This window comes from Tachypleus tridentatus, chromosome 12 (genome assembly GCF_004210375.1).
Source record: "Tachypleus tridentatus isolate NWPU-2018 chromosome 12, ASM421037v1, whole genome shotgun sequence".
Classification (NCBI taxonomy): domain Eukaryota; kingdom Metazoa; phylum Arthropoda; class Merostomata; order Xiphosura; family Limulidae; genus Tachypleus; species Tachypleus tridentatus.
This window is the reverse complement of record NC_134836.1, coordinates 125,354,780-125,381,907: the sequence shown is the minus strand read 5'-3', so window position 1 is coordinate 125,381,907 and position 27,128 is coordinate 125,354,780. Positions and strand designations below refer to the sequence as shown.

Here is a 27,128-nt window from a genome sequence, read left to right as displayed (position 1 = left end):
TTCTTATTGAAAACTACCTTATCTCTTATGAGTAATACTTTACTGTATTGTGTGAAATTACTTTCTAATTTGGCAAACGTACTCGAAACTCTCGAAACTAGCAGTCGGGTATTATGTTGCACTGTGAAAAGTGAGGTGATTAGCTAATTCTACTGCCTTACTTTAAAATCATATTAGCTAGATGAAACCTTAGGTACGATGTTACATTGTGTAGAACGAGCTTATTTACTGATTTAAAATCCTGAACTTGGCTCAGACACTGTGAAGATAGTCGGTCTTAACTGCTGCACCTCATGAATGAATAGACATCGAAGTCTATGATTCGCTGTGGAGATAGCAAACAACAACAAATGTCCATTCATGGTCATGATGGTCATCCAAAATTGGCATATCGTAGAATTTTTCGAAAAACTTTGGTCTTTGAGAAGAAATAGGTAGACTTCACCTCAGACCATTCTAACATATGAGCATCATATAATGTTTGATTTCCAGACGGGCCATTTGATTAGGGTGCTGGACTCGTAATCCGAGGATCACGGGTTCGAATCTCCGTCCTACCAAACATGCGTTAGAATGTTAGGATAGATTATACTATTCGTTTGTAAAATGTAGATCAAGAGTTGGCGGTGGGTGGTGATGACTAACTGCCATTCCTCTAATCTCACACTGTTAAATTAGAGATGGCTAGCGCAGATGGCCCTTGTGCAGCTTTGTGCAAAAAACAACAAACTAATTTCCAGTAAAAATAGATTATCCATTCCGCCAAAAAAAACAGACACCTAATCTGCACGACAGACTAAACTGTAATCTTCAGAGGAGACAGAATTTCCAATAATGAAGTGGTTACGAAAACCTAATGTTGAAACTGATTGAAAATAGACATTTGGAATATGGGAAAACAAAGAGATAAAAAAAGCACATGAAAAATTACGAACATACAGCCATAATTTCTGTATCAAAGGAAAGCATATCATTGATATGACAAAGAATAGTTCTCACGATACAATACGACTCCTCATACATTAAATACCAAACACAAGACAACAAGAGCATCTTCTATCATCAGCATCCAGTAATAAAAGAAGGTAACTGGTAAGTAATTATACTTAGTTGATTTAAAAACATTTCACGAGACCGAATTTAATAAGAGAAAATCCATATAACCTCTATTGTACTGACCTTTTAGCAATAGGTCATGTCAAAGGTCTCTGATTGAAATAAAAATATATCAGAACAATTACAGATTAGGTAATAATATATCAGTTTTAGTTACTACTATAGTGTTCTGTAAAATGTATCAGTTTTAGTTACTACTATAGTGTTCTGTAAAATGTATCAGTTTTAGTTACTACTATAGTGTTCTGTAAAATGTATCAGTTTTAGTTACTACTATAGTGTTCTGTAAAATGTATCAGTTTTAGTTACTACTATAGTGTTCTGTAAAATGTATCAGTTTTAGTTACTACTATAGTGTTCTGTAAAATGTATCAGTTTTAGTTACTACTATAGTGTTCTGTAAAATGTATCAGTTTTAGTTACTACTATAGTGTTCTGTAAAATGTATCAGTTTTAGTTACTACTATAGTGTTCTGTAATATGTATCAGTTTTAGTTACTACTATAGTGTTCTGTAATATGTATCAGTTTTAGTTACTACTATAGTGTTCTGTAATATGTATCAGTTTTAGTTACTACTACAGTGTTTTATAAAATGTATCAGTTTTAGTCACTACTATAGTGTTTTATAAAATGTATCAGTTTTAGTTACTACTATAGTGTTTTGTAAAATGTATCAGTGTTAGTTACTACTATAGTGTTTTATAAAATGTATCACTTTCAGTTACTACTATAGTGTTTTGTAAAATGTATCAGTTTTAGTTACTACTATAGTGTTCTGTAATATGTATCAGTTTTAGTTACTACTACAGTGTTTTATAAAATGTATCAGTTTTAGTTACTACTATAGTGTTTTATAAAATGTATCAGTTTTAGTTACTACTATAGTGTTCTGTAATATGTATCAGTTTTAGTTACTACTACAGTGTTTTATAAAATGTATCAGTTTTAGTTACTACTATAGTGTTTTATAAAATGTATCAGTTTTAGTTACTACTATAGTGTTCTGTAATATGTATCAGTTTTAGTTACTACTACAGTGTTTTATAAAATGTATCAGTTTTAGTCACTACTATAGTGTTTTATAAAATGTATCAGTTTTAGTTACTACTATAGTGTTTTGTAAAATGTATCAGTGTTAGTTACTACTATAGTGTTTTATAAAATGTATCACTTTCAGTTACTACTATAGTGTTTTGTAAAATGTATCAGTTTTAGTTACTACTATAGTGTTCTGTAAAATGTATCAGTTTTAGTTACTACTATAGTGTTCTGTAAAATGTATCAGTTTTAGTTACTACTATAGTGTTCTGTAAAATGTATCAGTTTTAGTTACTACTATAGTGTTCTGTAAAATGTATCAGTTTTAGTTACTACTATAGTGTTCTGTAAAATGTATCAGTTTTAGTTACTACTACAGTGTTTTATAAAATGTATCAGTTTTAGTTACTACTATAGTGTTCTGTAATATGTATCAGTTTTAGTTACTACTATAGTGTTCTGTAATATGTATCAGTTTTAGTTACTACTATAGTGTTCTGTAAAATGTATTAGCTTTAGTTACTACTACAGTGTTTTATAAAATGTATCAGTTTTAGTTACTACTATAGTGTTTTATAAAATGTATCAGTGTTAGTTACTACTGTAATTTTGCTGTTAAAATGGTGTATCATGATTACGCTGTAAGAGTGATGGTCAAATTTGTTCTGACAAACGTAGCTCAAGAGTTGGCGGTGGGTCCTGTTGCCAAACCGTTTTCTGTCTAACTTATCGGTTCAAAATTAGCGATGGCTGTGTGTAATTAAACCTTGTATATCCAGCATTACGTGAAATTCTGAAATAAAAAAAACGAACAAATGCAGTTTAGGAGACGCCATTTTTTATTGTCTGACTTCAATACTTGTTTACTTTTACTTTACAGGTGATACTCGCCAAGTTAGTAGTTTTTACATTTGTTGATTTGTGTATTTTTGGTTATATTATATTTAATGATTAACACTCCTACGAAAAGTGGGGCCTAATAGGCCCCAGAGCAACTTGAAAGGTTATTAATATTAGGCTAATAAATTTGTATTTAAATGAAATTGAAATGTAAATGAAACTTTTCGTAGGAGTGTTAATTATATGTTCGCTTATCTCGTGACAAACGTGGTGTGAAACTGTTATTTTTAAAACTAGGAATCCCCGGATGTTAATGACATTTTATATTTTCGTTTAAATACTGCAACACCATGTTTTCGAAAAACATTGTGTTTGTTGCTTTACGTATATTCACTTAAGCATTTATCAGAATGTAACGAAACAGAGGAATAGCACAACTTAGAATGTAAATATATTCGTATGTGTGTGCACCGTGTATTGCCAGCTGTAAATGGATTAATGCGAGATTAAGAGAATTATAAAATAGGAGTAGTGGGGGTCAAGGGTCAGGAAGAAATGTGGTTTGAAATTCTAATTTATTATGAACAGAGACAAGTGAAAACGAACACTATAAAGATTGTGTCTATACGTGTTTCGCGGGTCGAATTGTTCACATGTCGTGCCTTAAGCAATTTTTATGTATTTTTTCAGCTGCCTCCCTCACAAAAGCCCAGGAAGGAGTAAACTACAACGAAAGGTTTGATTGGATAGGAGGTAAGAAAGGACTAGGACGCGGTCTTACTAGAAACACCACAAAACTCCTTTATTATAACTTCTTACCATTATATGTTGTTTTTATTTATTACACAATTATTTTATTGTTATGATTAAAACAAATTAAATTGTTTTATAGAATGTTTTATAATTATTTAGTAATTACGAAACTTTGCTACAGAAGAAGAGAACCAAATAAATATCTCTTCACTCCCCCATTGTCCGTCTTTTCATCTTTATAGTATTAGTTCTATGTACTACAAAAAGGGTGACCTGTTTAACCAATGAGATGCAGCGATATTTAGTTGTGTAAGCACGTGATATACCGGTTCTTACGTTTAACTGACCTCGAGAGGGCAAAGAAAGTGAATCAAACAAAGTGAAAAAAATGGAAACAACAACGCTTATTTACAAACGCTAGCAGTGTGTCGTATAATCAGGATTGACGAATGGTTATCTTTATGTTGCATGTAGTTTGCTTACACTTCAATAAAGGTAATTATAACGATTTTTTTGAGTTTGTGACAATAAGGTTCAACGCTCTGCAACTAAGTTGTAAGATCATGTAAACATACTGTTGGGAAGGGCGTAGCTTCTTACGAGCAGTCAATTATCTAATTTCTTTTATAAGGAAACATAAAAATGTTTTGGTTTTGTTATAAAAAATGAAAAACCGGTGACCTACTTTCTTCTCTATATGTTTAAATAGTTATCTGTAGGTACAATCTGTAATGCTTTATAAATCTTAGAGTTCTACCTATAGTAGAACATGGTTTATAATGTAATACACTCTCTGTACAAACTGTTACTATGTTTTTATTTAGAATACTCTCAAAATACAAGCTGTCACTATGTTCTATTATGTAAACTACTAAGTACAAGTTCTTACTATGTTCTATTATGTAAACTACTAAGTACAAGTTCTTACTATGTTTTATTATGTAAACTATCGTCTAAGTACAAGTTCTTACTATGTTTTATTATGTAAACTATCGTCTAAGTACAAGTTCTTACTATGTTTTATTATGTAAACTATCGTCTAAGTACAAGTTCTTACTATGTTTTATTATGTAAACTACCGTCTAAGTACAAGTTCTTACTATGTTTTATTATGTAAACTACCGTCTAAGTACAAGTTCTTACTATGTTTTATTATGTAAACTACCGCCCAAAGTAGAAACAAATGAAAATTAATAACTAAACGTTCTTGAACAGTGAAAATCGGACAATTACACGTCTTCCACCTTTAAAGGTCTTCCAGTTGACGTACTCCAGAGCACACAATAGAAAAAGAAAACCTCGTTTCGATAACAACCATGTTTAGCTTGGTTAGTCTCAATGCCCTGTGGTTAAACACATAATAAACGAGGGTGGACCTCATATGTTTTCAATTACGTATCTGCTTCTTTAAATATTATTATTATAAATCACTTAAGAAAGCACGAAAAGTGACTAATTTTCTGGGTGGATGAATACGCTTGTGGCTTGGAAGTTAACACCGAAAGTAGTTAATGGAATTCGTGATGACAAGAAACCCACTTGAAGTAAAAATTTATTTCAGGACGGGTGGTGTGGGTAGTAACACTTTTTTTTTTAGTAAAAGTTGATGGAATGTCGATCCTCTCACGTGCCTACGATTTCAGTCTGCGCGAGGTAACACTTAAAGAAGTCGATTTTTGTTCGTATTTTTATTATTGCGCTAGTAACTAAAACCAAAAAATACACTGCTCTAATCTTTATTTTACTTAAAGGTTATTACATATTACTGCCTTTTAAATTAAGATCTACGTCCGTTATGGAGTTTCCACTATCACTTCCTGTCCCTCGGTGGGACAGTGATAACTTTCTGGACTTAAAAGTGTAAAATCTAGGGTTCGATTCCCCGCCGTGGACATAGTAGACAGCTCAATGGGGCTTTGATCTGAAATAAATAAACTGTTAGTGCAATAGAAAGTTGAAACTCGCTGAATGTTATACCTTGTGATGATAGAATGCTGTGTCAGCGTCATAACATCCATACCCTTCAACACCTTGGACATTTTAGTACTTTAAGTTTGTAGGTTAGCCTAGTGTTGATTATTATCATAACATCCATACCCTTCAACACCTTGGACATTTTAGTACTTTAAGTTTGTAGGTTAGCCTAGTGTTGATTATTATCATAACATCCATACCCTTCAACACCTTGGACATTTTAGTACTTTAAGTTTGTAGGTTAGCCTAGTGTTGATTATTATCATAACATCCATACCCTTCAACACCTTGGACATTTTAGTACTTTAAGTTTGTAGGTTAGCCTAGTGTTGATTATTATCATAACATCCATACCCTTCAACACCTTGGACATTTTAGTACTTTAAGTTTGTAGGTTAGCCTAGTGTTGATTATTATCATAACATCCATACCCTTCAACACCTTGGACATTTTAGTACTTTAAGTTTGTAGGTTAGCCTAATGTTGATTATTATCATAACATCCATACCCTTCAACACCTTGGACATTTTAGTACTTTAAGTTTGTAGGTTAGCCTAATGTTGATTATTATCATAACATCCATACCCTTCAACACCTTGGACATTTTAGTACTTTAAGTTTGTAGGTTAGCCTAATGTTGATTATTATCATAACATCCATACCCTTCAACACCTTGGACATTTTAGTACTTTAAGTTTGTAGGTTAGCCTAATGTTGATTATTATCATAACATCCATACCCTTCAACACCTTGGACATTTTAGTACTTTAAGTTTGTAGGTTAGCCTAATGTTGATTATCAGCGAGCTGCATCGCATCTGATTGTTTTTCACTAAATTATGTAAAAATGACCACTTTACATGATTAAGGTTAAGTAAGTCATCTGTTGATGTGATGATAGCCAAAAAGCAGGTAATGATTTCGATGCCTTATATACAAAGGGTCCGAAATAAATACTTCAAAAACAACGTTGAATAGCTTTGTTGTTGTTTGTAATAATAACAAATATTTATTATAAATACAAATAGTTGTTCTGTACGTTTTGTTCGTATTTCTTTATGAACACCTGCTATAAGAGCTGTTCATTCATCAACTCTTGACTTGTTACAAAGAGCTATCTTCTAATAGGATGGAGCACCATCCATCTTTGATCGAATTGTTAAAGTGTTTTTAAACCAAACTTTCCCAGAGCGTTGGATTGATAGGAGAGAGCCTATAAGCCCCTTTAGATTTCCATCTGTAGGGTGTTTTGAAAACAATAAAACTTGAGAACTTCAATATGTGTTTCATGTTGTCCATCATGTTGTCCATTTCTACTGCTGTGTTGAAAAATGTTTTCATCGAATTTAAACTCATGATTAAATAAATTATAGCGAATGATGTAAGACATCTAGAATCTCACTAGTTATTAAAATTAACCACCTACTTCGTGTAATATTATTATCGCAAATAGCAATGAAGTTAAATTTAACTTTATTTTTTATATATTTACTTTCGGACACCTATGTGTGTGTGTGTGTGTATATATATATATCAAAGCAGTAATAGTATTGTGTAGGTTGCCACGGAAACAATCATCATGTTGTTATGGTTACAGCAACAGAGATCAGAGAAGGATACAGAGAAGCATTAGTCAAAGGGTTACCTCTTCCAATCTTAACGATTGCTGAATACCTGAGTCAGGATCTGGAGGGGTTTTGTTGGGGTCGTCGTTACCGCATGGCCGGATATTACTCTTACATCCTACTTTGGTAAGTTTCACTCATCCAAATTTGAAATAGCTTTAAAAGAGATTTATTGTGATCGGTCTTTCTCTCTTACTATCGAAATAAAAGTTTCCCTGTAACGAATCAGTCTTGTTATCTTCCATTTCAATCAAACTCGTTTCTGCTGTTGTAAACTAATAAGTATGGAATATTGAATAGACAAGGTGAACATTGTGCGTGTTAAACCAACACGTGCACGAAGTATTTACTGGGAAAAGTGAGTGTTGTACGTATTAAACCAAGATGTACACGTGGTAATTACTGCGCAAAGTTAACATTGTACGTGTTAGATCAACACGTATATGGAGTAGTTACTGTACAAGGTGAACGTTGTTAATTTTTCCAGAGTGTTGTTAAAGTGAATGTTCATTAAGTGATATAGACCGTGAATGTTTTGCACTGTAAGGTAAGGACCGTTTAAATAAAAGTTGCTTGTTCATTACACACAATAATTACTACATGTTAATTAGTTCACATACTTACCACTAGTTTGTTTTTACACCAAACAGCCATTAACGGTAATAACATTTAAACACATTGTGTTGATTCTTACGCTAAATTACTGGCTACTATTTATAGTACTTTGGTTTTTAAATTGTGCATTAATACTTACAATGAGTACCCACGAGGTGTTATAAATGTAGTTTACTGTGTACTAACTTCTTACACTCTCTAACCACCAGTTATAGCTTCCTGCTCCAACTGCTTGTTCCTTGTGGATAACTTCACTACTTCAGAGATTTTATTAATAATAGAAGGTATTAGTTTTAAACAGTGAGGCCCTAATGAAGATGTTTCTTCAAAGTGTCATTGGTGTTTTGTGATACTACTGAGGCTTGTGAGGTGTAATAGAACTTTGATGGTTTGGTTAAAGTACATCCTGTAACCAACCTTAATCATACGTTTTGATGGTTTGGTTAAAGTACATCCTGTAACCAACCTTAATCATACGTTTTGATGGTTTGGTTAAAGTACATCCTGTAACCAACCTTAATCATACGTTTTGATGGTTTGGTTAAAGTACATCCTGTAACCAACCTTAATCATACGTTTTGATGGTTTGGTTAAAGTACATCCTGTAACCAACCTTAATCATACGTTTTGATGGTTTGGTTAAAGTACATACTGTAACCAACCTTAATCATACGTTTTGATGGTTTGGTTAAAGTACATCCTGTAACCAACCTTAATCATACATTTTGATGGTTTGGTTAAAGTACATCCTGTAACCAACCTTAATCATACGTTTTGACGGTTTGGTTAAAGTACATCCTGTAACCAACCTTAATCATACGTTTTGATGGTTTGGTTAAAGTACATCCTGTAACCAACCTTAATCATACGTTTTGATGGTTTGGTTAAAGTACATCCTGTAACCAACCTTAATCATACGTTTTGATGGTTTGGTTAAAGTACATCCTGTAACCAACCTTAATCATGCGTTTTGATGGTTTGGTTAAAGTACATCCTGTAACCAACCTTAATCATGCGTTTTGATGGTTTGGTTAAAGTACATCCTGTAACCAACCTTAATCATGCGTTTTGATGGTTTGGTTAAAGTACATCCTGTAACCAACCTTAATCATACGTTTTGATGGTTTGGTTAAAGTACATCCTGTAACCAACCTTAATCATACGTTTTGATGGTTTGGTTAAAGTACATCCTGTAACCAACCTTAATCATACGTTTTGATGGTTTGGTTAAAGTACATCCTGTAACCAACCTTGATCATACGTTTTGATGGTTTGGTTAAAGTACTTCCTGTAACCAACCTTAATCATAGAAAAGCACTCGCACTTATTATCGATGATGAAATGGTTAAAACTTTGGTAAGATATAACAAAATGACGTTTTTCAGTTGCAATTTTAGTGTTTTTATGTCTTTGGTAACTCTTGTTATCCTGATATAGATGGTTAGTTGACTGTCAGATATTATCTCTAGGTACTTCAGTGTTTGTTTCTTTCCAGAGCGATGTTTGTATCCTCAAAGAATGGTGGTGGGTAATTTGTCCTCATCAGCAAGTGTGTTGTTGAGTGTCCAAAGCAAGATGTATCACAATAATTATGCTTCTCCATTTGATAGTCCTCTTATTAGGTAGTTGAATATTGCTTTTGATTTTAGCTTTACTAGAGCCTTTACACCATGATGTTGTCAGCAAAAGTTGGCACATAACATCTGGTTGGATTGTCGAGATAGACTAGATTCATGTTGTAGGTTTTGAAGATAACTGGCGAAAGTGACCAACATTGATGTTAATTTGTCTAACTACCATTTTACACACTTCATGATGCATCTTGTGGTAACTATTACAACTAAGACTTAAGTTACATAAGTTATATTGATATTTATTGTTATATTGGACTTTATTGTGGGCAGTTTCCAGATATAAAGCTACTACCATTGTGTTCTTACCAGTTTCAAAGAAGTCTCACTTATCAACTGCAAATTCAGGAACTTTGATCAGTGTTTGTGATCCATCTATTGATGACTGTAACAGTGGATCAGTTTGATAGACAAACCTTTTTTGCTATAGTCTTCTCTGATGTATTTTCAATGGTGTTTTGTAAGAAAATAATTTGTTAGCCTTTAAGACCACAGAAAGCCCTTCGCAAATTTGCTTAAGGACTTAATAATAGTATCAGCATATATTTCAGGGGTGCTATCCATTAATGAGTTATAATGGTACTCCAACACTGATTTCAACAAGATGGCTTCTTTAAGTTTTTAAAAGCGGGTATTATTAAATCATATTGACCTGTAGTTCCAGATTGAGATCTATTTATGATTCTGTGCATCTCGTCCAAGATAAAGATATATTTCATATCTAAATGTAGATTTGTAGATAACTTGAGACTATTCATCCATGATGACATTGGTTTAATGTATTTGCACGTAAGGCCTTGCCTTAGTTTTTCATCTGGAATAACGTAATCTTCGTAAGTGATGGTCATTACCATTTTTATATATTTATATACTGCACATTTAAGTTCATGTGTCGTATTTGGAAACTTATCTCCTGTAGAGAACACAGGATCTATAAGGGTACAATGCTTGTCTCTTGAATATTTTGGTAATGCCTAAGACTCTAACAAAGTCTGGATTTGATTGTATACTTTCTTGGCTTTATCAGTGTCATTGTTGAATCAGTCTGGGTTTTTCCTCTTGTAAAGGTTGCTGTCTTGACTTTGTTCTGGCAAAAAAAGAACCCCTTGTATAGGTTTCTAAATTGTTTTGTTCTGCTACTCCATTCAGTCTTTACATATATACCTTACACAAGAGGTGATGACGGATAACTTCATATCTCCTGTGTCAGGTAAAGATTGTTATCAAGGTGAGGTTAGTAAAAATCAGGTATATAGAAGAGTCTCTGTCACCTTGATTTTTAGCAGTTATTGATGGTCCATTCGAGTTAATCGGTATAAACTTGTCAGTTATACTGAAGAATATAATCTAAACCATCAATGTTTTCATTCATCCATATCTCGTGAAGCAAGAGAGGCCTGACAATGAAGTATCCTACCACTAGTTGTCAGACAGGGGTCAACAATGTCTATCACGATGTGTCGCCTTTCTTCCATACATTAACACGGCGGTGATTCGAATATATGGGTACCTTCAGATGAGGTACCTGGTGGTTTGTAGCTTGCAATAGTGATTGTCCCACTGAGAACTGTCGCAACTGTTCATAACAAGTGCAGATGAAAGCCAAGAAGTGTGTGTAATAACGTGACAACCAGATGATACCTGCTATATCCAGTGCCAACTGGGATTTTCGTCCAGTACTAAACCTCTCCAGGAATATACTGGATTATGTTTGCAACAGATGTCGCTGTCACGTCGAATTGCAATGCCATCCCAGCTTTTGCGTAATTATTTGGGATGAAGTCTACCCTAGAGACAGTTAATTCCTCAAGGTCAGATGTCTTGAAAGAGTTACAATATCACAAACTTTGCATACCTCCAAGACACAGTAATATCTCCTGACATTCCATTAACCTGTTGATAAAGTCTGCTGGAGTTTCTATACATTTTTCGTACATACTTCAATTTTCTTGTTTTAAATTTTCTTCTGGTGGTCAGTTGAGGTCTTCCACTGCGTGCATAAACTTCGTTATTTCCAGAACGTCCGCCAGGTGCTATGTTTTAATCGTTGTTTATAAGCAATACATTAACAAACTGCTCTTGAGAACTGTTATTTATCCACTGGAAGAAGCGTATGATGGTCCAGCTCAGAATTACATCTTCATGTTGTTTCTATCCTTTAGTAATGGTGTGATGATTTGTCAACCTGACGCGGTACATCTTCATGTTGTTTCTATCCTTTAGTAATGGTGTGATGATTTGTCAACCTGACGCGGTACATCTTCATGTTGTTTCTATCCTTTAGTAATGGTGTGATGATTTGCCAACCTGACGCGGCATGGCCAAGTGGTTAAGGCACTCGACTCGTAATCTGGAGTTCGTAGGCTTCAATCCCCGTCACACCAAATATGCTCGGCCTTTCAGCCGTGGAGACGTTATAAAGTGACGGTCAATCCCACTATTCCTTGATAAAAGAGTAACCGAAGACTTGGCGGCGGGTGGTGATGGCTAGTTGCCTTCCTTTTAGTCTTACACTGCTATATTAGGGACGGTTAGCGCAGATAGCCATCGTGTAGCTTTGCGCGAAATTCAAACCAAACCAATTTCTCAACCTCGCGGACATATGCAGACACTATCTGTTTTATCTTGTAGATCTAAGCAGTATTGGTTGTAGGCCTATAGATGTACCTAATATTCAACTCACAGTCACAGTAGTTGCAATCAAAAGTGAACACTGTGTATATATAACTGACATACACTAACGTTGTACTAACGACTATAACTGAACTAATAGTAACACAAAGGAAGCTTAAGCCAAAAGTGCATGACAGATTTGGTGACAACTGGTTCAGCAATTGACCAGTTTAAAGCGGGCACTATTGGAAAGGCTAGGTCCGAAGTCTGCTACTCATGTCATAAGAGTACGTACCGAGTTTGGTAACAAATGGTTCAGCGGTTCGCAAGCTGCAAAGAACACGCACACCCAAAGACTTTTTTGAAATTGTGTTGTTTTTTTTTCTCACACTAATCTCACAACAGTGGCGTTACGCGACACGGAAGTTTTTGTTTGTAAAGAGTTTCTGTTTGAGGTCCGTGTTATTCTTTATGTTTTTTGGGATAACGAATTCTCTAAGTACAATCAAAAGGACACGCCATGTTCATTTCGCGCTCTTTTTTTCTACTTGTCCCGATGAGTCGACATATTTGTTCTGGGACAGTTGTTAGAACCAGAGATCAAGTCCATCGACTCATGGGGACAATTTTTAGAACCAGAGATCAAGTCTGTCGACTCATGGGGAAAGTTTTCAGAATCAGAGATCAAGTCTGTCGACTCATGGGGACAGTTTTCAGAATCAGAGATCAAATCTGTGGACTCATGAGGACAGTTTTCAGAACCAGAGATCAAGTCTGTCGACTCCTGGGGACAGTTTTCAGAACTAGAGATCAAGTCTGTCTACTCATGGGGACAGTTTTCAGAACCAGAGATCAAGTCTGTCGACTCGTGGGGACAGTTTTCAGAACCAGAGATCAAGTCCGTCGACCTATGGGGACAGTTTTCAGAACCAGAGATCAAGTCTGTCGACTTATGGGGACAGTTTTCAGAACAAGAGATCAAGTCTGTCGACTCATGGGGACAATTTTTAGAACCAGAGATCAAGTCTGTCGACCTATGGGGACAGTTTTCAGAACCAGAGATCAAGTCTGTCGGCTCCTGGGGACAGTTTTCAGAACCAGAGATCAAGTCTGTCGACTCATGGGGACAATTTTTAGAACCAGAGATCAAGTCTGTCGACTCATGGGGACAGTTTTCAGAACCAGAGATCAAGTCTGTCGACTCCTGGGGACAGTCTTCAGAACCAGAGATCAAGTCTGTCGACTCCTGGGGACAGTCTTCAGAACCAGAGATCAAGTCTGTCGACTTACGGAGACAGTTTTTAGAACCAGAGATCAAGTCTGTCGACTCCTAGGAACAGTTTTCAGAACGAGAGATCAAGTCTGTCAACTCCTGGGGACAGTTTTCAGAACCAGAGATCAAGTCTGTCGACTTATGGGGACAGTTTTTTAGAACCAGAGATCAAGTCTGTCGACTCATGGGGACAGTTTTCAGAACCAGAGATCAAGTCTGTCGACTCATGGGGACAGTTTTCAGAACCAGAGATCAAGTCTGTCGACTTATGGGGACAGTTTTTAGAACCAGAGATCAAGTCTGTTGACTTATGGGGACAGTTTTCAGAACCAGAGATCAAGTCTGTCGACTCATGGGGACAGTTTTTAGAACCAGAGATCAAGTCTGTCGACTTACGGAGACAGTCTTCAGAACCAGAGATCAAGTCTGTCGACTTATGGGGACAGTTTTTTAGAACCAGAGATCAAGTCTGTCGACTCCTGAGGACAATTTTCAGAACCAGAGATCAAGTCTGTCGACTTACGGAGACAGTTTTTAGAACCAGAGATCATGTCTGTCGACTCATGGGGACAGTTTTCAGAACCAGAGATCACGTCTGTTGACTCATGGGGACAGTTTTCAGAACCAGAGATCACGTCTGTCGATTCACGGGGACAGTTTTCAGAACCAGAGATCACGACTGTCGACTCATGGGGACAGTTTTCAGAATCAGAGATCACGTTTGTCGACTCATGGGGACAATTTTTAGAACCAGAGATCGAGAGTGTCGACTCGTGGGGACAGTTTTCAGAACCAGAGATCGAGAGTGTCGACTCGTGGGGACAGTTTTCAGAACCAGAGATCGAGAGTGTCGACTCGTGGGGACAGTTTTCAGAACCAGAGATCGAGAGTGTCGACTCGTGGGGACAGTTTTCAGAACCAGAGATCGAGAGTGTCGACTCATGGGAACAGTTTTCAGAACCAGAGATCGAGAGTGTCGACTCATGGGAACAGTTTTCAGAACCAGAGATCGAGAGTGTCGACTCGTGGGGACAGTTTTCAGAACCAGAGATCGAGAGTGTCGACTCATGGGGACAATTTTTAGAACCAGAGATCAAGTCTGTCGACTCATGGGGACAGTTTTCAGAACCAGAGATCACGTCTGTCGACTCGTGGGGACAGTTTTTAGAACCAGAGATCAAGTCTGTCGACTCGTGGGGACAGTTTTTAGAACCAGAGATCGAGAGTGTCGACTCGTGGGGACAGTTTTCAGAACCAGAGATCGAGAGTGTCGACTCGTGGGGACAGTTTTCAGAACCAGAGATCAAGTTTGTCGACTCATGGGGACAAGTAGAAACAAGATAAAAGAACGCAATTAACGTGGCTTTTCGTTCTGGTTGCACTTGATATCTGGTTCTAAACACTGTAATAAAGAGTAAGTTTGAGAAGACAAACAAGGACTGGTTTAAAGACTGAACTTTTTAAACATAATGATCTTACTATGTGTAACATGGGAGTCAGTTTAATGTTAACCTGTGTAACATCAGAGTCAGTTTTTAGATCGACCTGTGTAACATCAGAGTCAGTTTTAATGTTAGTTTCAACAATATGTACATTTTCGTTTTCTGTGATGAATTACCTGTTTCTACGTACGGACAACTTGTTGTATTTGTAGATTTAATCTTTCAATGTAAACAATAGTTCATTGTAACATTAGCATTATTAACGTCAAACCGTTGGGTCATACAGTGCAAAACAATAAGCTCTAGAAAACTTACTTGTTTTCAGTTGTCTTAAGGTTTCTTTTATTAATGTTATATAGTTCCTGTAGAGTACACTGTTCTCTCGGTTTATTAATGTTATATAGTTTCTGTAGAGTACACTGTTCTCTCGGTTTATTAGTGTTATATAGTTTCTGTAGAGTACACTGTTCTCTGGGTTTATTAATGTTATATAGTTCCTCTAGAGTACACTGTTCTCTCGGTTTATTAATGTTATATAGTTTCTGTAGAGTACACTGTTCTCTCGGTTTATTAATGTTATATAGTTTCTGTAGAGTACACTGTTCTCTCGGTTTATTAGTGTTATATAGTTTCTGTAGAGTACACTGTTCTCTCGGTTTATTAATGTTATATAGTTTCTGTAGAGTACACTGTTCTCTCGGTTTATTAGTGTTATATAGTTTCTGTAGAGTACACTGTTCTCTCGGTTTATTAATGTTATATAGTTTCTGTAGAGTACACTGTTCTCTCGGTTTATTAATGTTATATAGTTTCTGTAGAGTACACTGTTCTCTGGGTTTATTAGTGTTATATAGTTTCTGTAGAGTACACTGTTCTCTCGGTTTATTAGTGTTATATAGTTTCTGTAGAGTACACTGTTCTCTCGGTTTATTAATGTTATATAGTTTCTGTAGAGTACACTGTTCTCTGGGTTTATTAGTGTTATATAGTTTCTGTAGAGTACACTGTTCTCTCGGTTTATTAGTGTTATATAGTTTCTGTAGAGTACACTGTTCTCTCGGTTTATTAGTGTTATATAGTTTCTGTAGAGTACACTGTTCTCTCGGTTTATTAGTGTTATATAGTTTCTGTAGAGTACACTGTTCTCTGGGTTTATTAGTGTTATATAGTTTCTGTAGAGTACACTGTTCTCTGGGTTTATTAGTGTTATATAGTTTCTGTAGAGTACACTGTTCTCTGGGTTTATTAGTGTTATATAGTTTCTGTAGAGTACACTGTTCTCTGGGTTTATTAGTGTTATATAGTTTCTGTAGAGTACACTGTTCTCTGGGTTTATTAGTGTTATATAGTTTCTGTAGAGTACACTGTTCTCTCGGTTTATTAGTGTTATATAGTTTCTGTAGAGTACACTGTTCTCTCGGTTTATTAGTGTTATATAGTTCCTGTAGAGTACACTGTTCTCTCGGTTTATTAGTGTTATATAGTTTCTGTAGAGTACACTGTTCTCTGGGTTTATTAGTGTTATATAGTTCCTGTGGTGTACACTGTTCTCTCGGTTTATTAATGTTATATAGTTTCTGTAGAGTACACTGTTCTCTCGGTTTATTAGTGTTATATAGTTTCTGTAGAGTACACTGTTCTCTCGGTTTATTAGTGTTATATAGTTTCTGTAGAGTACACTGTTCTCTCGGTTTATTAGTGTTATATAGTTCCTGTAGAGTACACTGTTCTCTCGGTTTATTAGTGTTATATAGTTTCTGTAGAGTACACTGTTCTCTCGGTTTATTAGTGTTATATAGTTTCTGTAGAGTACACTGTTCTCTCGGTTTATTAGTGTTATATAGTTTCTGTAGAGTACACTGTTCTCTCGGTTTATTAGTGTTATATAGTCCCTGTAGAGTACACTGTTCTCTGGGTTTATTAATGTTATATAGTCCCTGTAGAGTACACTGTTCTCTGGGTTTATTAATGTTATATAGTCCCTGTAGAGTACACTGTTCTCTGGGTTTATTAATGTTATATAGTTTCTGTAGAGTACACTGTTCTCTCGGTTTATTAGTGTTATATAGTTTCTGTAGAGTACACTGTTCTCTCGGTTTATTAGTGTTATATAGTCCCTGTAGAGTACACTGTTCTCTCGGTTTATTAGTGTTATATAGTCCCTGTAGAGTACACTGTTCTCTCGGTTTATTAGTGTTATATAGTCCCTGTAGAGTACACTGTTCTCTCGGTTTATTAGTGTTATATAGTTTCTGTAGAGTACACTGTTCTCTCGGTTTATTAGTGTTATATAGTTTCTGTAGAGTACACTGCTCTCTCGGTTTATTAATGTTATATAGTTCCTCTAGAGTACTCTGTTCTCTGGGTTTATTAGTGTTATATAGTTTCTGTAGAGTAATCTGTTCTCTCGGTTTATTAATGTTATATAGTTTCTGTAGAGTACACTGTTCTCTGGGTTTATTAGTGTTATATAGTTTCTGTAGAGTACACTGTTCTCTGGGTTTATTAGTGTTATATAGTTTTTGTAGAGTACACTGTTCTCTCGGTTTATTAGTGTTATATAGTTTCTGTAGAGTACACTGCTCTCTCGGTTTATTAATGTTATATAGTTCCTGTAGAGTACACTGTTCTCTCGGTTTAACTTTATGACGTAGTGTTCGAATTTTGTAAAGAACTTGAGCTCAACTGATAGATTTTCATGAAGTTTTGAGGTAAATTAATATACAGACCAAAGTTAAGCAACGGATTTGTTGAGAAAATTACTTTAATTCCTTGTTCGTATGAATAACTAGATTAAACTAGTCAGTAATAGATATGTAGTAGTGAACTTGTATATTAAACTAGTCAATAATAGATATGTAATAGTGAGCTTGTATATTAAACTAATCAAAAACAGATATGTAATAGTGAGCTTGTATATTAAACTAGTCAATAATAGATATGTAACAGTGAAATTCTATATTAAACTAGTCAATAATAGATATGTAATAGTGAGCTTGTATATTAAACTAATCAATAATAGATATGTAATAGTGCACTTCTATATTAAACTAGTCAATAATAGATATGTAATAGTGAACTTCTATATTAAACTAGTCAATAATAGATATGTAGTAGTGAACTTGTATATTAAACTAGTCAATAATAGATATGTAATAGTGAAATTCTATATTAAACTAATCAATAATAGATATGTAGTAGTGAACTTGTATATTAAACTAGTCAATAATAGATATGTAATAGTGAAATTCTATATTAAACTAATCAATAATAGATATGTAGTAGTGAACTTGTATATTAAACTAGTCAATAATAGATATGTAATAGTGAAATTCTATATTAAACTAATCAAAAACAGATATGTAATAGTGAGCTTGTATATTAAACTAGTCAATAATAGATATGTAACAGTGAAATTCTATATTAAACTAGTCAATAATAGATATGTAATAGTGAGCTTGTATATTAAACTAATCAATAATAGATATGTAATAGTGCACTTCTATATTAAACTAGTCAATAATAGATATGTAATAGTGAACTTCTATATTAAACTAGTCAATAATAGATATGTAATAGTGCACTTCTATATTAAACTAGTCAATAATAGATATGTAATAGTGCACTTCTATATTAAACTAGTCAATAATAGATATGTAATAGTGAACTTGTATATTAAACTAGTCAATAATAGATATGTAGTAGTGAACTTGTATATTAAACTAGTCAATAATAGATATGTAATAGTGAGCTTGTATATTAAACTAATCTATAATAGATATGTAATAGTGAACTTGTATATTAAACTAGTCAATAATAGATATGTAATAGTGAACTTGTATATTAAACTAGTCAATAATAGATATGTAATAGTGAACTTCTGTATTAAACTAGTCAATAATAGATATGTAATAGTGAGCTTGTATATTAAACTAGTCAATAATAGATATGTAATAGTGAGCTTGTATATTAAACTAGTCAATAATAGATATGTAATAGTGAGCTTGTATATTAAACTAGTCAATAGTAGATATGTAATAGTGAACTTGTATATTAAACTAATCAATAATAGATATGTAATAGTGAGCTTGTATATTAAACTAGTCAATAATAGATATGTAATAGTGAACTTGTATATTAAACTAGTCAATAATAGATATGTAATAGTGAACTTGTATATTAAACTAGTCAATAATAGATATGTAATAGTGAACTTGTATATTAAACTAGTCAATAATAGATATGTAATAGTGAACTTGTATATTAAACTAGTCAATAATAGATATGTAATAGTGAAATTCTATATTAAACTAGTCAATAATAGATATGTAATAGTGAAATTCTATATTAAACCAGTCAATAATAGATATGTAATAGTGAGCTTATATAATAAACTAGTCAATAATAGATATGTAATAGTGAACTTGTATATTAATCTAGTCAATAATAGATATGTAATAGTGAACTTGTATATTAATCTAGTCAATAATAGATATGTAATAGTGAAATTCTATATTAAACTAGTCAATAATAGATATGTAATAGTGAACTTCTGTATTAAACTAGTCAATAATAGATATTTAATAGTGAAATTCCATATTAAACTAGTCAATAATAGATATGTAATAGTGAACTTGTATATTAAACTAATCAATAATAGATATGTAATAGTGCACTTCTATATTAAACTAGTCAATAATAGATATGTAATAGTGAACTTCTATATTAAACTAGTCAATAATAGATATGCAATAGTGAACTTGTGTATTAAACTAATCAATAATAGATATGTAATAGTGAACTTCTGAAATGTTTAATCCGCTGTTCATAATGTTGTAAGTTTCCATAGAAACGTTCATTCACTCTGCTGTTGTAGGGGGGAGTAAAGAGAAATGATAGCACAGCCATTCGACACAGCTTATTCTTAATGCAAAACCTAACTATTCTGTGTTTTCTTCGGTCTGATGGATTTGTCAAATATTTTACTGTGATTGAGATAGTTATTTAGAGCAGAACGCGTAATACACTCCACGTTCGTACAACAGCTATAGAGAGATGTGGTTTAAATCCCACTTTTATGTTAAGGAAAGCGTGACGACACAAACAGTGGCACTGTTTCATTACGGATAAAAGAAAATACGAAATAAAACTAAATACAGTTTCAAGTACCTTAAAAATAACTGGGAAATATTTTGACGAAGCCACGTGAATTATAAATTACTTAGTCATGTGACCACAACATCGGGTACATTTTAAGGGGGCGTTTCCTATATTAAAAGCTTATCGAACTCTTAAATATGAATCGTTAATGTGATAAGGAAACTGGAATTATTAACCTGGTAGTTCAGTGAAGCAGTGTGGTTTATAATAGAGGGCGTTTTACTTTTTTCTTTTCTTTTTAAGAAGAGAATGTGAAAAACTTCAGATCGTAATATATATTAAGACAGTGAGTTTATTACTTTGAATGGTTCTGTTCTCGAAAGTCAGTGAATGAGTTTACCGATCATTAACTATTAACAACTCACTGTCAAACACATAAAGTTTGAAACTAAGAAAATATAGTGTATTAGTTTCTTTTATCCAAATGGGCTTTTCGTCCTGTTCTAGATAGGCTGAAGCTTCTGGCATATAATCCGCAAGACGGATTTAAATACTAAGCAATGACGTCATAGGGGATGCCAAAGGTTTCCATGGTAATACTTATCCTTGTTCAGTTGATAAAAGTTATAAAAGTGTGTTTTTTGAAAGTACCTCCAAATTTTTATGCCAGAAACTATTATTGAACTACAATTATATAACTTTGAAGAAATGCATATTTCTGGCCATAATATTTTGAAAATAACATTTACTTAAATAACTTAGAGGAGGTTAATTACTAAGGTCCCATTTTGTACCTGAGAATTATTTACACAACGACTCGGAAATTCTGTTGTACTAGAACTGACTACAGATCTAAGAGACATGTTCCCTGATTTCTGTTACGTCTGTTAACTATTTACACAGAACAGAACTATGCACTCGGTTTCCTTGTTTTGCCAGAACTGACCACAGAACATGAGAATAAATGTGCTTAGGTTCCTGTTACGTTTGACAACTATTCACATAGATTAGGGCTAAGCACTGATATGCCCTGTCTTACCTGAGAAACTGTCACAGATCTGAGAGATAAGTACTCAGCTGTCCTGTTGTGGTATGTGGTTAACAGCAGAGCCAGAGTGCCTTGAGTTACTTCTAAGTTAATAAAAAATGTGATACTGCTTAATTACCAAGAAGGCACTAAGTTCCCACGTGTATCTCTGTAACTGAAAAACAATTACAGAACTTCTGTCAGTGACTCAGGTTTTCTGTCATGTCTAAGAAAATAAATCACAACAGAAGACATGGCTGAGACATGCTGTTCCTATTTATTCCTCAACATTAAAGCAATGAGGACTGTGTGTCCAGGTGTTTTGTCATACGTAAGAACTGACTAAAGAGCTGAGGACTGTGTGTCCAGGTGTTTTGTCACATGTAAGAACTGACTAAAGAGCTGAGGACTAAGTGTCCAGGTGTTTTGTCATACGTAAGAACTGACTAAAGAGCTGAGGACTGTGTGTCCAGGTATTTTGTCGTATGTAAAAACTGACTAATGAGCTGAGGACTAAGTGTCCAGGTGTTTTGTCGTATGTAAGAACTGACTAAAGAGCTGAGGACTAAGTGTCCAGGTGTTTTGTCATACGTAATAACTGACTAAAGAGCTGAGGACTGTGTTTCCAGGTATTTTGTCGTATGTAAAAACTGACTAAAGAGCTGAGGACTAAGTGTCCAGGTGTTTTGTCATACGTAAAAACTGACTAAAGAGCTGAGGACGAAGTGTCCAGGTATTTTGTCATACGTAAGAACTGACTAAAGAGCTGAGGACGAAGTGTCCAGGTATTTTGTCGAATGTAAGAACTGACTAAAGAGCTGAGGACTAAGTGTCCAGGTATTTTGTCGTATGTAAGAACTGACTAAAAAGCTGAGGATTAAGTGTCCAGGTATTTTGTCGTATGTAAGAACTGACTAAAGAGCTGAGGACTTAGTGTCCAGGTGTTTTGTCGTATCTGAGAACTAACTACAGTACTGAAGACTTAGTGTCCTGGTGTTTTGTCGTATCTGAGAACCAACTACAGTACTGAGGACTTATTGTCCTGGTGTTTTGTCGTATCTGAGGACTAACTACAGTACTGAGGACTTAGTGTCCTGGTGTTTTGTCGTATCTGAGAACTAACTACAGTACTGAGAACTTAGTGTCCTGGTGTTTTGTCGTATCTGAGAACTAACTACAGTACTGAGAACTTAGTGTCCTGGTGTTTTGTCGTATCTGAGAACTAACTACAGTACTGAGGAGTTAGTGTCCTGGTGTTTTGTCGTATCTGAGAACTAACTGCAGTACTGAGGACTTAGTGTCCAGGTGTTTTGTCGTATCTGAGAACTAACTACAGTACTGAGAACTCAGTGTCCTGGAGTTTTGTCGTATCTGAGAACTAACTACAGTACTGAGGACTTATTGTCCTGGTGTTTTGTCGTATCTGAGAACTAACTACAGTACTGAAAGACTAACTGTCCAGGTATTTTGTCATATCTGAGAACTAACTACAGTACTGAAAGACTAAGTGTCCTTGATATTTGCTCTGAGAAAAATAAAAGCCATGAAGTACAACCATGACACAGTAGAATTTATAATTTTTTTCTGACGTTAGGTATTTATTACCTGTTTGTTTTTCGCCCGCTTTTCTGTGTTTTAATACAGAACAATGTTAAAACTAATTGTGATTCTAGATATAAAATAAACATTCTCATTAAAATTGTCTAAAAATATACACATCAATTCTCGTGACTCTACAGAGATTCAGCCTATCTGGTGTGTCTGTGTGTATACATATACGTTCCTATAATAAGATAAAACCTCTTCAGTTCACGTATTAAACCAGTTAATCAGGACTAGTGAAGAAACTTTGAAAACGGTGGATAATACCGAAAACTTAGTTCAATACTGAAGGTAGCGACTTTAATGCAACAACAGATGTTCTGTGAAAATCATGGAGAGTGAATGATTGTTAAATGTTTAATATCCGCCACGTTTCTAATTTAGCAATTACTGAAAAAAACCAAACAAGATTAAACAGAAAAAAATGTTTACAAAACTAAGTGGTTATGGGTTGAGTTCATTCGTCCTTAAGGACTCTGATAGAAAGTAAACTTTATGAACAAACCTGTACCTTGACAGTAGGTGGTACTGAACGAAATATCCATTACTGATATGGACAAACCAGTAACTTGACAGTAGGTGGTACTGAACGAAATATCCATTACTGATATGGACAAACCATCTTGACAGTAGGTGGTACTGAACGAAATATCCATTACTGATATGGACAAACCATCTTGACAGTAGGTGGTACTGAACGAAATATCCATTACTGATATGGACAAACCAGTAACTTGACAGTAGGTGGTACTGAACGAAATATCCATTACTGATATGGACAAACCATCTTGACAGTAGGTGGTACTGAACGAAATATCCACTACTGATATGGACAAACCAGTAACTTGACAGTAGGTGGTACTGAACGAAATATCCATTACTGATATGGACAAACCATCTTGACAGTAGGTGGTACTGAACGAAATATCCACTACTGATATGGACAAACCATCTTGACAGTAGGTGGTACTGAACGAAATATCCATTACTGATATGGACAAACCATCTTGACAGTAGGTGGTACTGAACGAAATATCCATTACTGATATGGACAAACCATCTTGACAGTAGGTGGTACTGAACGAAATATCCACTACTGATATGGACAAACCAGTAACTTGACAGTAGGTGGTACTGAACGAAATATCCATTACTGATATGGACAAACCATCTTGACAGTAGGTGGTACTGAACGAAATATCCATTACTGATATGGATAAATCATTAACTTGACAGTAGGTGGTACTGAACGAAATATCCACTACTGATATGGACAAACCAGTAACTTGACAGTAGGTGGTACTGAACGAAATATCCATTACTGATATGGACAAACCAGTAACTTGACAGTAGGTGGTACTGAACGAAATATCCAATACTGATATGGACAAACCAGTAACTTGACAGTAGGTGGTACTGAACGAAATATCCACTACTGATATGGACAAACCAGTAACTTGACAGGTGGTACTGAACGAAATATCCATTACTGATATGGACAAACCAGTAACTTGACAGTAGGTGGTACTGAACGAAATATCCATTACTGATATGGACAAACCATCTTGACAGTAGGTGGTACTGAACGAAATATCCACTACTGATATGGACAAACCATCTTGACAGTAGGTGGTACTGAACGAAATATCCATTACTGATATGGACAAACCATCTTGACAGTAGGTGGTACTGAACGAAATATCCATTACTGATATGGACAAACCAGTAACTTGACAGTAGGTGGTACTGAACGAAATATCCATTACTGATATGGACAAACCAGTAACTTGACAGTAGGTGGTACTGAACGAAATATCCATTACTGATATGGACAAACCATCTTGACAGTAGGTGGTACTGAACGAAATATCCACTACTGATATGGACAAACCAGTAACTTGACAGTAGGTGGTACTGAACGAAATATCCATTACTGATATGGACAAACCATCTTGACAGTAGGTGGTACTGAACGAAATATCCACTACTGATATGGACAAACCAGTAACTTGACAGTAGGTGGTACTGAACGAAATATCCATTACTGATATGGACAAACCAGTAACTTGACAGTAGGTGGTACTGAACGAAATATCCATTACTGATATGGACAAATCATTAACTTGACAGTAGGTGATACTGAATGAAATATCCACCATTGGTAGCTGGTTATGAGGTTAGTAATCTTTACATGTGATCTGTTAAAATCCTCAAAAGTCATTGAATTTCTGGATTAGTACCATAACCGACTTTTGGGATCTTCCTTTTTGTTTTAGGCTCCCATCCTTAAATAAGATTAAAACTAAAGAAGATAAAGTCTAATATAGACATTAGACATCACTGATGAGTGGTGTACTTCAGTTGAAACTAAAGAAGGTAAAGTCTAATATAGACATTAGACATCACTGATGAGTGGTGTACTTCAGTTGAAACTAAAGAAGGTAAAGTATAATATAGACATTAGACATCACTGATGAGTGGTGTACTTCAGTTGAAACTAAAGAAGGTAAAGTCTAATATAGACATTAGACATCACTGATGAGTGGTGTACTTCAGTTGAAACTAAAGAAGGTAAAGTCTAATATAGACATTAGACATCACTGATGAGTGGTGTACTTCAGTTGAAACTAAAAAAGATAAAGTTTAATATAGACATTAGACATCACTGATGAGTGATGTACTTCAGTTGAAACTAAAGAAGGTAAAGTCTAATATAGACATTAGACATCACTGATGAGTGATGAACTTCAGTTGAGGAGCACACTGAGAAGGATAAGGGTTAAAAATGGACTTTTATTTTGTTTTTGAATTTCGCGCAAAGCTACTCCAGGGCTATCTGCGCTAGCCATCCCTAATTTAGCAGTGTAAGACTAGAGGGAAGGCAGCTAGTCATCACCACCCACCGCCAACTCTTGGGCTACTCTTTTACCAACGAATAGTGGGATTGACCGTCACATTATAACGCCACCACGACTGAAAGGGTGAGCATGTTTGGAGCGACCGGATTCGAACCCACGACCCTCGGATTACGAGTCGAATGCCTTAACACACTTGTCCATGCCGGACCACTTTTATTTATCAGATGAATTTTTTAACATGAAATTTGAGCCAATTAAGCCACTTTAATCACAATTCTTATGAGTAGAATATCCTGTTTTTAGTATTTCAACTGCCCCAGTATTATCCATGTTATTACATTTAATATCCTAACTCGGTACCCCTTACTAATAAATGAAGTCCTAATTGGTTTATTTAAAGTTACTAATTATACGTAACACATCGTCTTGTTTTAGTTTGGCTAAGATTAGTCTAAAACCAATTCACTTGACTACTGCCCTCACAACTCACAGAATCCTCCTGTATTGTGTTACACAGCAAAAGCGTTTCTTTCTATAACCATTTAAGGTTAGTTAAATAGTTTTAGGCATAAAGTCACGACATGGATTTTCGCAGTTTTCTGTAACGATGTCCTGTACTTATCTCTTCCTCCCACAGGACCGCGTTTGCATTGTGGCTGCTGATGGACATTCTTCTCTGTACTGTTCCAAGATATGGAGCCTTCTGCTTGCAGCTCACGGGAGCTGCCATGTTAGTCACTAACGCCATCTATGCTCTCTTACTGCCTCGTAAGCCTTTAGTCATTCCCTTCGAGGACGGAACCCTAACGTTTGAATATGGATGGTGTTTCTGGCTCGTCCTTGGTACAGGTAAGTCCTTTTGAAATGAATACGTTGGACCTCTTCTCGTTCCTCGTCTAGTTTTACTATAACAACTGCTTTTTTGAAAGGAGACAAAACGTTCATTGAATATAAACAAAAGGTGATTCAATTTTAGGGGACATTTTTAAAGTTATCTATTGGTCACTTCAAGATGTCTAAAAATATTCAAAGTTTGAAAACGAACAAATATCTGTGTGCCTAATTTCAAAATATACTTGCTTTGATTTAGTCTATAGGTTTCTCTCGTACTAACTATAAAGGACCTTCACACCAACAATATGTTTGATATTTTTCGCTGTGATTTAAGTCCAGCTTATCTGTCTTAGGTTAACTTTAGGGTTAGTGATGAGAAGTGTAATTCTCCCTAAACTAATATAACACAATAACACATGTTGATCAAATTGTAGATTAAACTGGACTTACTCTGAACTTAGAGAACAGTAAGTTTATTTATTATGACGCCCTAGTTGTTAACAGTAACATCAAGTTTATTTATTATGACGCCCTAGTTGTTAACAGTAACATCAAGTCACTTTTTTACCACTAAGAAGGTTTGTATGTTTTACATATCGTTCCAACAACTTGCATGTGCACCTACTAAAGTTATACAAAGTAAGTTATAAATTTAAGAAAGGTAAACAAATCTCTTACTAGATCTGTTTGCCCGTGTAAACAGATAAAATTAAAACAAAGTTTTCGATAATTACAATCAAACTGTTGCCCTCCTTCACTACACTGCTTACAGAAGTGTGTGGCACA

General features: G+C 34.9%; 1 pseudogene across 1 annotated transcript in view; it reads left to right on the top strand.

Moving 5' to 3' along the window:
* Positions 1–3,427: 3,427 nt before the first annotated feature.
* Positions 3,428–27,128, top strand: part of LOC143234610 (dual oxidase maturation factor 2-like) — a 41,609-nt pseudogene continuing 17,908 nt past the window's right edge. The window contains exons 1-3 of the transcript XR_013018733.1: positions 3,428–3,749; positions 7,320–7,473; positions 26,146–26,357. The product of XR_013018733.1 is annotated as a dual oxidase maturation factor 2-like (transcript). The remainder of the gene's footprint in view (positions 3,750–7,319; positions 7,474–26,145; positions 26,358–27,128) is intronic.